This window comes from Lipotes vexillifer, unplaced genomic scaffold, assembly GCF_000442215.2.
Source record: "Lipotes vexillifer unplaced genomic scaffold, Lipotes_vexillifer_v1.1 scaffold241, whole genome shotgun sequence".
Lineage (NCBI taxonomy): Eukaryota > Metazoa > Chordata > Mammalia > Artiodactyla > Lipotidae > Lipotes > Lipotes vexillifer.
Window position 1 is genome coordinate 3,375,850 of NW_006784922.1, and position 13,480 is coordinate 3,389,329.

Genomic DNA, 13,480 nt, shown 5'->3' on the forward strand with positions numbered 1-13,480 from the left:
CCTCCAAGGCCTTGCCTGCCCTGGCTGTCAGGTACCCCACCATTCTTCTTTTGCTCTCTGAATTTCACCCACGCTGCCTTCAGTCCTTCAAAAGCTCTAAGCTCCTACCCACTTACCACAGGGCCTTTGCTCATGTAGTTCCCTCTGCCATCCCCACTTTTTATTTCAGAAGTTCTTACTCATGCTTCAAGGCTCAGCCAGATTCCCTGATCTCCCTCAGGTAAGTCAGATCCCCATGGAAGATGTATTCTGACTTCGTACGACTTACCATATTTGTCATTAAATAATAATTGTGTCGTAATTAGTTCAATTCCTTGTACACTTTCCACCCATGAGAATGTAAGCTCCATGATGGCAGAGATCATGCCTATATTACTCGTCTTGTATGTGCAGTGTTTAGCAGAGTGCCCGGCACAAATTAGCTTAATAAATATTGTTGGATGAATAAATAAATGAATGAAAAGTTACGAATAAAATCAAAACACAAGCTAGGTGCACGATAATTTTTATTTCTATCCCACCCTCCCAAATGCCTTCTTCTTTTTTTTTTTAACGTCTTTACTGGAGTATAATTGCTTTACAATGGTGTGTTAGTTTCTGCTTTATAACAAAGTGAATCAGCTATACATATACATATATCCCCATATCTCCTCCCTCTTGCGCCTCCCTCCCTCTCACCCTCCCTATCCCACCCCTCTAGGTGGTCACAAAGCACCGAGCTGATCTCCCTGTGCTATGTGGCTGCTTCCCACTAGCTACCTGTTTTCCATTTGGCGGTATTTATAAGTCCATGCCACTCTCTCACTTTGTGCCAGCTTACCCTTCCCCCTCCCCATGTCCTCAAGTCCATTCTCTAGTAGGTCTGTGTCTTTATTCCCATCTTACCCCTAGGTTCTTCATGACCTTTTTTTTTTTTAGATTCCATATATATGTGTTAGCATATGGTATTTGTTTTTCTCTTTCTGACTTACTTCGCTCTGTATGATAGACTCTAGGTCCATCCACCTCACTAAAAATAACTCAATTTCGTTTCTTTTTACGGCTGAGTAATATTCCATTGTATATATGTGTCACATCTTCTTTATCCATTCATCTGTTGATGGACACTTAGGTTGTTTCCGTGTCCTGGCTATTGTAAATAGAGCTGCAATGAACATTATGGTACATGACTCTTTTTGAATTATGGTTTTCTCAGGGTATATGCCCAGTAGTGGGATTGCTGGGTCATATGGTAGTCCTATTTTTAGTTTTTTAAGGAACCTTCATACTGTTCTCCATAGTGGCTGTATCAATTTACATTCGCACCAACAGTGCAAGAGTATTCCCTTTTCTCCACACCCTCTCCAGCATTTATTGTGTGTAGATTTTTTGATGATGGCCATTCTGACCAGTATGAGATAATATCTCATTGTAGTTTTGATTTGTATTTCTCTAATGATTAATGATGTTGAGCATTCTTTCATGTGTTGGTTGGCAATCTGTATATCTTCTTTGGAGAAATGTCTATTTAGGTCTTCTGCCCATTTTTGGATTGGGTTGTTTGTTTTTTTGATATTGAGCTGCATGAGCTGCCTGTAAATTTTGGAGATTAATCCTTTGTCAGTTGCTTCATTTGCAAATATTTTCTCCCATTCTGAGGGTTGTCTTTTTGTCTTGTTTATGATTTCCTTTTCTGTGCAAACGCTTTGAAGTTTCATTAGGTCCCATGTGTTTATTTTTGTTTTTATTTCCATTTCTCTAGGAGGTGGGTCAAAAAGGATCTTGCTGTGATTTGTGTCATAGAGTGTTCTGCCTATGCTTTCCTCTAAGAGTTTGATAGTGTCTGGCCTTACATTTAGGTCTTTAATCCATTTTGGGTTTATTTTTGTGTATGGTGTTAGGGAGTGTTCTAATTTCTTTCTTTTATATGTAGCTGTCCAGTTTTCTGAGCTCCACTTATTGAAGAGGCTGTCTTTTCTCCACTGTATGTTCTTGCCTCCTTTATCAAAGATAAGGTGATCATATGTGCGTGGGTTTATCTCTGGGCTGTCTGTCCTGTGCCATTGATCTATATTTCTGTTTTTGTGCCAGTACCATACTGTCTTGATTACTGTAGCTTCCAATTGCCTTCTTTTCTGCAACTCTGCATGGGAGAGTAAGAAAAATAAAGCATTCATGATTTGAGTGGGTGCATCGTGACCTCCTTCAGCTGCCTGAAAATTTCTCCCTTGGCCGTCCTCTAAGTCCATAATTCTCAAGCCTCACTTTGCCCTAGAATTTGCTGGGAACCTTTGTAAAACTGCAGATAACCTTGCAATCATTGTAGGGTGGGATCTGCACATCAGCATTTTCAAATGCTTTCCAGGTGATTCTAATGTGTAGCCAGGGTTGCAAACCACTGCTTAGGTAAGGAATTATTTTAAAGACTTAAAGAAATTCAAGAATATCTGTGTCTGTATAAGTCATAGTATGTCTGTTGGAGTGGGTTAAACACCTTAGCATCTACTAGCACTTTTGCAGCAACTGATCAGATTGGCCTTTGGAGAAAGGGAGGGAGGAGAGAATTGTCATCAGACCAGTAAATCATCAGATATCAGTAAATGTCCTGAATGGGTACCAGGACATAATCAGGTGGAATCTGCAAAGACTGACTTCATCTTCTCAACATTGTCAGTACACAGGCTATGACCAGATACACCACGTTGTTATTTCCATGGAGTGAATCACACTGGGCTAGTCCTGGATGTGTTTTTTCATAGATGAAACAGTGGTGGGATGGGTTTCTGGTATGGGAACAGCTTCAAGGACATTATCCCCAGAAGGTACTAGGGAGGGGAGGGGTCTGAATGGGCTATGGGACAGGATTTTGGAAGTCAGTTAGCAAAGATCATGGTAAAGAGTCAGCAAACTTTGGCTTCAAAGAATCAATTTGTAGTCTTCTTAAATTAAACAAAAAAAGGAAAGTAGAAAAAAAAAGTAGAATAATAATTTGGAGCATAAAAGCTCTCTGCTGAGGTATAAATGTTAAATCTTAGAACTCTGTTAAAGCAGGGGTTGGCAAACTATGGCTTACAGTCCAAAGACTTCCTGTTGCCTGTTTTTGTATAACTTGAGAGCTGAAGATGGGTTTTTACATTTTCAAATGGTTGAAAAATAATCAAAAGAAGAACATTTCATGACCCATGAAAATTATATGAAATGCAAATATCAGTGTTCATAAATAAAATGTTATGGGAACATAGCCACGCTTATTGTTTGCATATTGCCTGTGGCTGCTCTGTTCTACAAGGGCAGAGTTGAGCCATGGTGACAGGCTGTGTAGCCCACGAAGCCTAAAATATTAACTCTCTGGGCCTTTGCAGAAGACGTTTTCTGACTCCTCTGTTAAAGAATCGCAAGGGGAACTAGGTAGAAGGGTTAATCCTGGGTGAAAAGAGGAGTGGGAGACAAGAGAAAGGAGGATACAAATATCATTGTGATGATTGTTTTCTTAGTGTCAGGCACATTAACCCTCTCAACAACCTTTAAAGTAGTCAGGGTCCCAGCAAAGCACAGATGCAACTTCACATTAAGATCATTGGAAGAGGGTTTAATAAGTAGACTATTTGCAGAGTGAAAGCAGGTATAGGGATCCACAAGAGAGAGTGCAGTATCTCTGGGCTAGTCACCTCTGAGCCTGGAGGGTTGAGGGAGGGGAGGAATTCCCAGAATCCAGAAGGAAAGAGTTATGTAGATAGGGCTGCCTGGAAAGCACAGGGACCTTCACTTGAAGGACACAGGCAGTCAGACAGGATAGAGAGAAGGAGAGAGCCAACGGCATCACTGCCCCACACTCATCTTTCTCCCTCCCTGCAGTCTCCTGCTGGGGCAGGAGTCTGTTGCACCCAACAAGGGAGTCTGTTGAGGAACTTCATCCAGGCCAGTCTCCTGGGCAGAAAGGGGACTAGTGAGGGGTGCAAGGGGATCTGTAGGGGCAAACAGAACATATCGTGCCCCGGTGGGTACCACTGTCATCATTGGGCCCCACTTGCCCACAGATAATGCAAGTTAGGTTTAGTCAGGTTAAATAGTGTCTCTCAGTAAAGCCTGGGCTAGAATTTGAACCCAGACATTCTGATTCCAGGACCCACATTCTCTTAACCATTGTGTTATCCTCAGTTCAGATGGAAGGGACCTTAGAGGGAATCCAGTTTTCCCAGCTCAGGAATGGTATTTTTGGGTGGTCCTTTGGCCGCTACTTGACTATATGTCCACCTGGGGACCAACCACAGTCTTCTGATCACTTTTTCCCCACTAAAGGATCCCTCTGTGACTGGAAGAAAGTTCTTCCTTGTACTGGATAAACCCAGGAGGTCACATTTACTAATTTAAAAAAATTACATAGATCTATATAGATAGGTAGATAGATAGATAAGATAGAAACATACATGTACACACACACACACACACACACACACACACACACACAGAGAGAGAGAGAGAGAGAGAGAGAGAGAGAGAGAGATTTGAATCTCCAAGTATTCTTCCTTAACCACTTTATGTTTTTCATTTCAGAGTTACTAAAAAAAATTCCTCCATTTCTGTTTTCCTTTCTGTGACCCTCGTGGTGTCCTTTTCTGGAATCAGTGGTGTGAATTTTTCCTGTGGGTACTCCCTCCTCCAGCCAGATGGTCAGTTCTCATAGCCTTCTTCTTCATTGAAAGTCACAGCCTTTGATCAAAAGAACTTGGGATACAAGTTTTTCTTTTTCTTTTAAAGGAATGAGCTCTTAAAAGTCATGGAAGGTATATTACCAGGTCTTTTGGTGGCTGCTCAGTTCTCTGTGAATCAGCGGAAGCGGGGGGTGGTCAGGGAGAGTGATGCCTCTTGGCAGACTTTGCGCTGTGTCTCACACACACTCCAGGAAGAAGGCTCACCTTGTGAATGGCCACATCAGCCCTTTTATGTACCACAGTGGGAGCGCGCTCTAGTCACCCTTCTATGCTGGATGTGGCAACAAGATACCTCAAACCTGCTGGTGCTCATGAGTCCTTATTGTTTCATGGATCATGGGATGTGGTTTCTTTCTCAGGATAAATCTAGAACTCTGTAGACTCTGGTGATGATGATGATGACGTGACAGTAACCACAAAGTTTACTGAGTGCTTGCTTAATCCTTGGTATACCAGGAATATTTGTCAGTATTTACCATTTGCCTCCAAAGAATCCTTTTTATGCTTTTATATTTTTAAGTCATTTTATGAGTAATTTACAGAAGTAAAATCAGAGATAGAGTGAAAAACAACTTTTTTAGAAATTTTAATAAAAATTTCAACATAGCAAATCCCAGTTTTTTATTCTATGTTTTCCTGGTTTAGAAGGTACATATACCAAAAATGGGCAGCTTCCTTTGAACACTATTAACTGGCCATTGATTGTCATGTATGATTCTGGAACATAACCGTCGTGTAAATCTGATTCCAGATTTCAAGTACATCTCTCAGAGTTTTAGCTTACCATTTCTTCTGATTTTATCTTCTTGCCGTTAGCGTCATCAAAATATAATACTTTTGAAAACTTTGATGGCTCATAATTTTGAGAGGACAGCCATCTTTGTTCCATAAACGCAAAACATTTCAGATTTATAAACATGAATTAGAGTGATCAGTAGAATTTTTGACATTTACATTATCTGTTTTCTTTCATCCACCCTTTTATATGTACCTGCCTTGTCCACTTATGACCCATATCAAGCAAAATTTTGGTGTACAATATCATAAAGATGAAAGAATATGGTAGTTCACTTTTTAGCAAAACATCACATAATAAAGTTCTTACTGAGCGACTAGCTCATTGAGAACACTGCATTTCCTTTTTGTCTTTAGAAATATAGTAGCCACTCAATGATTCAAGAGTTTGAGAAAATTCGACTAGGAGATCGTTATCTGAAGACTCATAGTCTGAGATTTTACTTACATGAAGTCTCTTTGCATTAATCTTCTGATTTGTTTAATGATTGTGAAACAAATTCTATAAATTTCCTTATTTTTGCCATTATGGGTAGAAAATAAAAATTATAAATTCTCAACTGTGTTGACTGAAAGATTTTTAAAAAACAACAAAGATGGTATCCCCCTGTCTTATCTTAATCCTTGAAAGATGCTGCAATACTTGGGGCAAGACAACAGGAAAACTGAAGGGTGATGTAATAGTGATGGTTTATTTCATTATTGCATCAACCTTTCAGGCAATTCCATTATTTTTCCATTTCACATTATTTTAGTGTGTTTTAGCATAGTTGAGTATAATTGATGAGTAATATCAAATAATGCCTAAGATGATGAATAGCAAAATATTTTAAGATATGGGAAAAATAAAATTGCTAACATCCCATAATGTATCTTAAACTTACAAAAATTCAAGATACAATGAGTTTCATTCTTTTTTTTAAAAAACAGTTTTTCTCTTTGTTCTTTGGAAGACTTCTAAAAGAAAGAGTAAAAACAATAAAACATTAATTCCTACAAATAGAACTGCTCAAAAGAGAAACTCAAATGCTAAAATGAAACCCCACGTTCCCTGATGTTATGCTGACAGTTAACATGTATTAGGTACCATGCTAAAAAAATTTATGAATGTGACCAAAACCAGTTAATGGATCAAAAAAATAATAGAGTTTCAGTTCAGGATGGTGAAAAGATTCTGGAAATGGATAGTGGTGATGGTTACACAAAAATGTGAATGTACTTAATGCCACTGACTTGTACACTTAAAAATGGTTAAAATTATAAAATTTATGTTGTGTATATTGAGCCACAATAAAAAATAATGGTAATGTTTAAAGGTACTGAGATAGTATACATACTTACAATTATCTTTCCGTAACCCAACTTGCAAAAAACAATTCCTTAGTCAGTCACCACAGTTGTATGAGTTAAAACTGTCCCTCTTCAGGTGGGTGGAAAAGGCTTCAGAGACTAAATAACTCGCCCGACATCACACCTGGCAAGTGGCAGAGAGTAAAACTCCGGCAGAAAGACCCAGAACCTCACATGTAACCAACCACACCTGCTACTGCCCGTGTGAGGTGTGGCAAGTCACGGTCCTGCCGTGGTCACGTGATACGGAGGCTTTATAACCCTGTCTGTGTCACGCACTCCACTTCCTTTTTCCAAAGTCTTATTGTAGTCTGCGATTCCTTATCTACCTCTTGGAAATCTCTTCTGATTTTTTTTTCAAGACGCTTAAAAAAAAATCTGTGCATGTAAAACCATGTGCATTTTTGGCCAAAATCGCTTCTGACACTCTCAGAAGATGAGCATGCTCATGTCCCAAAGGCCAGAGGAAAACAGCTCCCCATTCCCAGCCCCTATCCTGTGCCTCCTTTGGACTTGGCTCTGTATTGCCTCCTTCGGACTCTGTTTATGACTGGTCCTGACACTTTCCGCCACTTCTAGTTGCCATGCATGTACCAGGTGGTAGTAATTCTCACTAATCTGTATCAACTCCACAGATGTCAAGCCCAATTTGCTATTATAATATATATTTGAGGAAGGTAGTGTGTGATTAGATGGATGTTAGTGGAATTGTTTCTGCAAGTTGGGTGGTGAATTCTAAATATGTGTACTATCTAAATATCTTTAAAAATGAAATACATAGATAAGCATTATTATTCTATTCTAATAAAAATCACATTGATGTGAATAAACAAAGAGAGTATAAGTAGGCAGCAGAATAATTTCTATTACTTGAGTGGAAAATAAAATATTATTCATATCTCAAAGGTAAATTTATTTCAAGGTAAGGATCTAATTGGGGTAAAGAGCTGGAAGTGTCTTAGAGCTGTAGTTCCTGCTTGGACCAGCTGAGGGCAGTTGTTCTGGTGAGACGGATTGTCTGCCCAGATTCCACTTATGATGTCTGGTGAATGGTCGTTTTGAGTAATTAGGAGGAAGACTCTCTCTAGCATTCAGAGGGCCCAGTTAAGGTGAAGGGTGACATAAAGCACTCAGTCTACTTACTGTTTTACTTAAAGTGGTCCTAGGACCACCTTTCCAGGTCCATGCTGGGAATGGCAGATCTTAGGGCCCCACCCATGAGCTACTGAGTCAGAAATTCCTTAGGTGATTCTTTTTCACAGGAAAGCCTAAAAATCACTGCTCTGTTAGCATCTCTTCAAGTGGGAGGAAGGAGAGGAAGACAATAGAAGGAACCAGACCAAGATGAAATGTCAGGATTTATGGGATTACTAGAGTGCTGTGTTGGGTCTGATGTAGGATCCAGGAAATAAGAATGTGAGAAGAGCAGTCAGAGGAAGAGATCTCTCAGGAGACTGTTTTCTCGCCTGGTTGAAAATGCAAAAAAGGGAAGCAGAGGTGAGGCAGATAGAGCCATAAGATTACAGGACTGGGAACTTGGAAGGCCTAAGGCAGGAGAGGCACTGGGTGGGAGACAGTGGACCTCACCATCAGGAGGGCTTAGGGATGCAGCACAGCGCAGGACCCGATAGGCTAGAGCTAAGTGCTGTACTGCCACAGTCATGAGCCTTCCTCTGCCTGTCCTTGGCTTGAAAGTTAAACTCGCAAACCTCATGTCACGTCTCTCTCTTATGTTAGACAACAAGTAGTTGCAATCTCAGGAGGTCCTGTTACACACCCAACACCCAAGTTGTGGACATGGGGAGCTTTGTAGTGCAAGAGGCTTCCCTAGGGCTCAAAGAACAGACTTGCTTCATGGGGCTGATCAAAGTGAAGCCCATCCAGCGGACTTACTGGCCCATGTGGGGAAGAGCATTTCAAGTAATGGGATTCATTTTAGCAAAGCAAAGAGCAGGGTGAGGAAAGAACCAAGCAGTTGGGAATCACTAGCATGCGTGTATGTACACGTGATGCAAGGCTGGAGAGGGCAGCCTTCTGAAGACTTTGTAAGTTTGGGATTTATCCTGAAGGCAATGCGGAGCCAGGGAAGGGTTTTAAGCTAGAGAATGACATGATCAGATTTGGTTTTAGCCTAAGAAGTGCTATAGCTGGGCTGGTTGTTTTGATCATATCAGTGGCAAGAGAATCAGAAGTGGGGCAAGTTAGTTACTTTTTCATTTGCTGCTCAGACAAAAGAAAAATACACATTTTGAGGACTTTGATGATGCTCAGCTCCCTAAGTCACATGGCTGGGTTTGGCCTCCATCATTCTCCCTATTCCCTACCGTCCACCTTTTCTGATGTCCTTTGAAAAGGAAACAAAGATACTTCCTCTAACTCCAAGCAGGAAATGGGAAGGAATGTTCTTGGAATGAATCTGTCTTTTCGAGTTTTCTCATAATACTTTTCCAAAATTTGAAAACAGTTATTACAAAATGGATGCAAATGTTTGTGGCTTTAAAAAGTTATCGACAAAGCTTCTAATTTTTGCAAAAAGAAACCCAAGAAAAATAAGGCAGAAACTAATGAAATTGGTTGTCTACAAGGGCAGAGTGGGAACCAAGTGCAGGGGTAGGGACCTCTCTTTGTACCTGTTGACTTGGTTTTGACTTTTAAGCTGTGTTAATGGTTTCTGTTTCCAAAAAATAAAATTGAATTACCAAAGGTGAAAAAAAGATAGATATTGAATTTAAACAGAAAAAGAAGAACCTAACATTATATCAAATAGGTAAAAACCTCACATAAGAGAAGTTATTCAAATCACTTTTAAACACAGTATTCTGTGTACTCTCAATATGATTTTTTTCTAAGAATTAAATTGCAAAGAAACCTGGAACTTTACCTAAGCTGTTGGTAGTGGTAATTGTGTAGCAATCTTGAAACTGTTGTGTGTATTGCAGGACCCAACAAATGTGTATTGCAGGACCCAAAAAATGACCCAAATACTGGGGATGGTGGGAACTTGGGTTCTTACTATGGGGGAGGGGAGATATAAATATGGACTGGGTTATGATGGTTCTTGTCTGAATATTACTCTGATGGTTATGAAATGGTAATTTTCTGAATTCCTTCTTCATTTATTAGTTAGTTTTCTCCTGTAAAGAACTTTCTTTTCCTTTTCTTCCCACTTTATTTTTTTCATATCAGAATATATTTTCCCCTCCCCACCCATCAATGTGTTATAGTTGTTTCTGTCATTAGCCATTTTGACGTTCAAATTATGCCAGTTTTCCCAGTGGGAATTCCTGCAAGCTAGATCCTATGTCCTCTTGACATATCTCCATTATACGAAGAAATACCTTTTTTGAAAAAATTGTGATTCTATACTGAGACTCCTAAGACCAACCCAGTATCACAGAACAAAACAAAAACAAACTCAAACCATAACAAAGGAAAAAGGAAACCAAAGTAACGAGACATGTCAAATAAATGCAATATGAGATCCTTGATTAAATCCTGGAGATATAACTGTATCATTATCTCTATATTATATACCTATATATACGTATACAATTTAAATGTTTATATACATATACATTTCAATCAGCTACGTAAAACTTTATAGGGACAATCGGAGAACTCAAGCACTATATATTAGATGACAGTATTGTATCAATGTTAACTTTTTTGAATAAGATAATCATATCGTGGAAATGAAGAGAATCTTTTTGTTCTTTTGAGATACACCCTGAAGTATGTAAGGGTGGACATGTCATGAAGTTATAAAGCTAAAGCAACTAATTCTAAATGGTTAAATAAAAATATGTGTAAATATGTATACAGAGAGATAAAGCAAATTTGGGAGGGTATGGACAACTGGTGAATCTAGGTGAGCTATTCATTATACTTTTCTTACAATTTTTCTTTAAGTTGGAAAATTTTCAAAATAAAAAGTTGGAGAGGAGGGAAAACATGTTGGGTTAAATGAGAAAGGCCATGGCAGGCAGGCCTGGGCTCAAGTTGCGAACTTTTGAATCTCTGTGGGCCATCTTAGAGGGGTTCCAGAAGACAGGGCCGCAGGGGGGAGGTGGTTTAAGGCATACAGCAGAAAACAGAACATCTGGGGCAGCAGTGATTTAGGACCTGCAAGCCCTGGGATTTTACTGATGCAACTATTTGTTTTAAACACATATATAACGTGATTTCGTTTCATATCCATATTTCACACACAAAAATTGAGGTCATGTTCCAGTTCTGTCCCAGGCCCACTCCCTCAATGGGAGGCCCATTTCTTGGCTTGCCTGGTAGATGGGTTTTAGTCCAAAGCTCCTTTCGTGAGTGATTTCAATTCTTTCTTGTTAATCTTGCTGTAGCATCACAGTTATATGATTGTGGGAGAGTACATTTAAGGTATCCAGTGATCAGCAGTGTGGCTTCTTTTCTGTCAAGTGTGACTTCGGCCTTTTTATCTGATACTTACCCCACAGCTTCACACAAAACAGGTTTGCTTCACCCCCTCCCCACCCCGCCCCCGCCTCAGCACCAGTCACCCCAGCTCCCCAAACAGATTTGTATTCCTGGCATCCTGCTCTTGTTTGATGAGTTCTAGGAGGCACCAATTCTTGTTTTGTCCCTAGGAGTAAAGCAGCAACTGCTTTAAACTGATAATGACATGATTTTGCTGCCCTATAGACAGTCACTTAAACTCTGTGATATGTGGCCACTGCCTCAAAATTCAAGCAGTGGAAATGACATCATTATCAGCCGACTCTTTATGATGAAAAATGACCCACATTAGGAAACAATCTGAACCCAAGGAAACTTCAGTGATCAATCATCACAACTATAATGTGCTGGTCTTTTATGTGAATCCAACCTACAGTGAAGCTGGGTTTGGGTGGAGGACCTGGGGGAGAAGAAATTCTGTGGAAAAAGAACATTAGGACAATATAATTAAGCAAAAGGGAAAGCTTCAGATAATGTACGTTTCTCAGGGGACCATTTCATGCCTTAGGGACCCTGACAGATCTAGGCTGAGAGGGTTGCATCATCATCATTTAAAGCGTTTGTTAAATGCCTGGAGCTATGCAGAGATGGTATGAGCTTAGTGCTGCATGAAGTTCGTTGAAACCAGCCAAGACCCTCCCTCCAGGAACTGGAGCCCTCCCTGGACTACCTCATTCATCGGCAGGAGGCAGGGGCTCCCCAGGTCACAGAGAAGCCCTCACATGGATCGCCAGAGGATAATGTCCTGTCAGGGGTGGGAATGGGGTGGGGGGAGCGCCTGGCTGCCCTCATTCCACTTCAGTCCCTTCTGACCAGCAGGCCTTTTCATCACCTTTTCACCGGCATGTGGCCAGCCACAGGGTCATGGTGGCCTGAGTATGAGTTGGAAAGGAGTGGGATTGGCAAGTGGATGAGAAACGTTGCCTGCCATATCAGTAAATAAAAGACGTTGCGGCCATCAAACCGGCAGCCCCTGCAGCCACCCCCAACCGTGCACCCCGAGGGGATTTAGGGTGGAGAAAATCAGGATACTGGTCCTAGACAGTTAAGGTGCATATCGAAGGAATGATTTCAGTGAGCCCAGACTCTTGCATCTTCCCATACATAGAAAAGCGCTAACTAAATTCATTAATTTGAGATGTCTAGTTTCTTTAATTAACAGTAACCTTTTGATGTTCCATCTATCTGTTTTCTTTTGAAAAACTCCTGTATGTCCTGGCTCCTCCCTTACCTTTTCAGTGCAGTCCCTCAGAGCGATCTGAAAAGCTACATTCCGGGCTTAAGTCCTCATTATGTCCACCGAATAAAACATAATTCTCAACTTTAGGTTGTGTGTTTTTTTCAGTTGACAGTCACCATCCACCTGCAAGAAGACAGATGGTTTTCAGAGAGCACAGGAAGTGGAACCTGTGGTGATAAATCTTGCCTTTATCCATGGGTACGTGTGAGTCCTCCCGGTCTCCGTCACCTGTCCTTGCTTGGTCCTTAGAGCCTGTGTTTTGTGTAGTCTCATTTTGTCAGAGCTAGAAAAGGGGGGAGTGTGTGTGAATGTGTGAGGAGATGTAAGTGGGGTGAGGAGGGACAGAGAGATAATTAATGTGGTTGGGTTGATCCCAGACAATTGCAGAGCACTGACTTATCAAGGGTACAGTTGCCTGTACCCTTGGATTTGAGAAAACATGAGGAGGTGAAATTTTATCTCATTCATCCTTCATCAAGGACTCAGTAGGCCGTAGGCCCATGGGCTAGCCTGGTAGCCCTGGATTTGTGAGTGCTATAAACAGGATGTCTACATCTTGGCCCCCCCACCTGGGGTTTCTGGGTCCCCTTCAACCTTATTTTTTCTGTGAAGCAAATTGTGGTATCATCTCTTCTGTCCTCCTTGACTCTACCTATAAAACCTGTTGTATATGCTAAAAGCAATGTCTAGGTTATAAGGCCCTGGTCTGCTTTCTCCTTTATTCTTTAATACTCTCCTACAGGATACAAAAAACCTTTTCCACCTGCAGACCAATAAGATATAAGATTCCCTCCTAGATGTTTGTTCCTTGTGGCTAAAGCTTTGCTCTCACAAGGAATACAAATGCTCCTGATAGGGCAACGCATTAAGCGTGGTGTGCCTTTGTGGATTGCAGACCCTTTTTTTTTTTTTTTTTTTG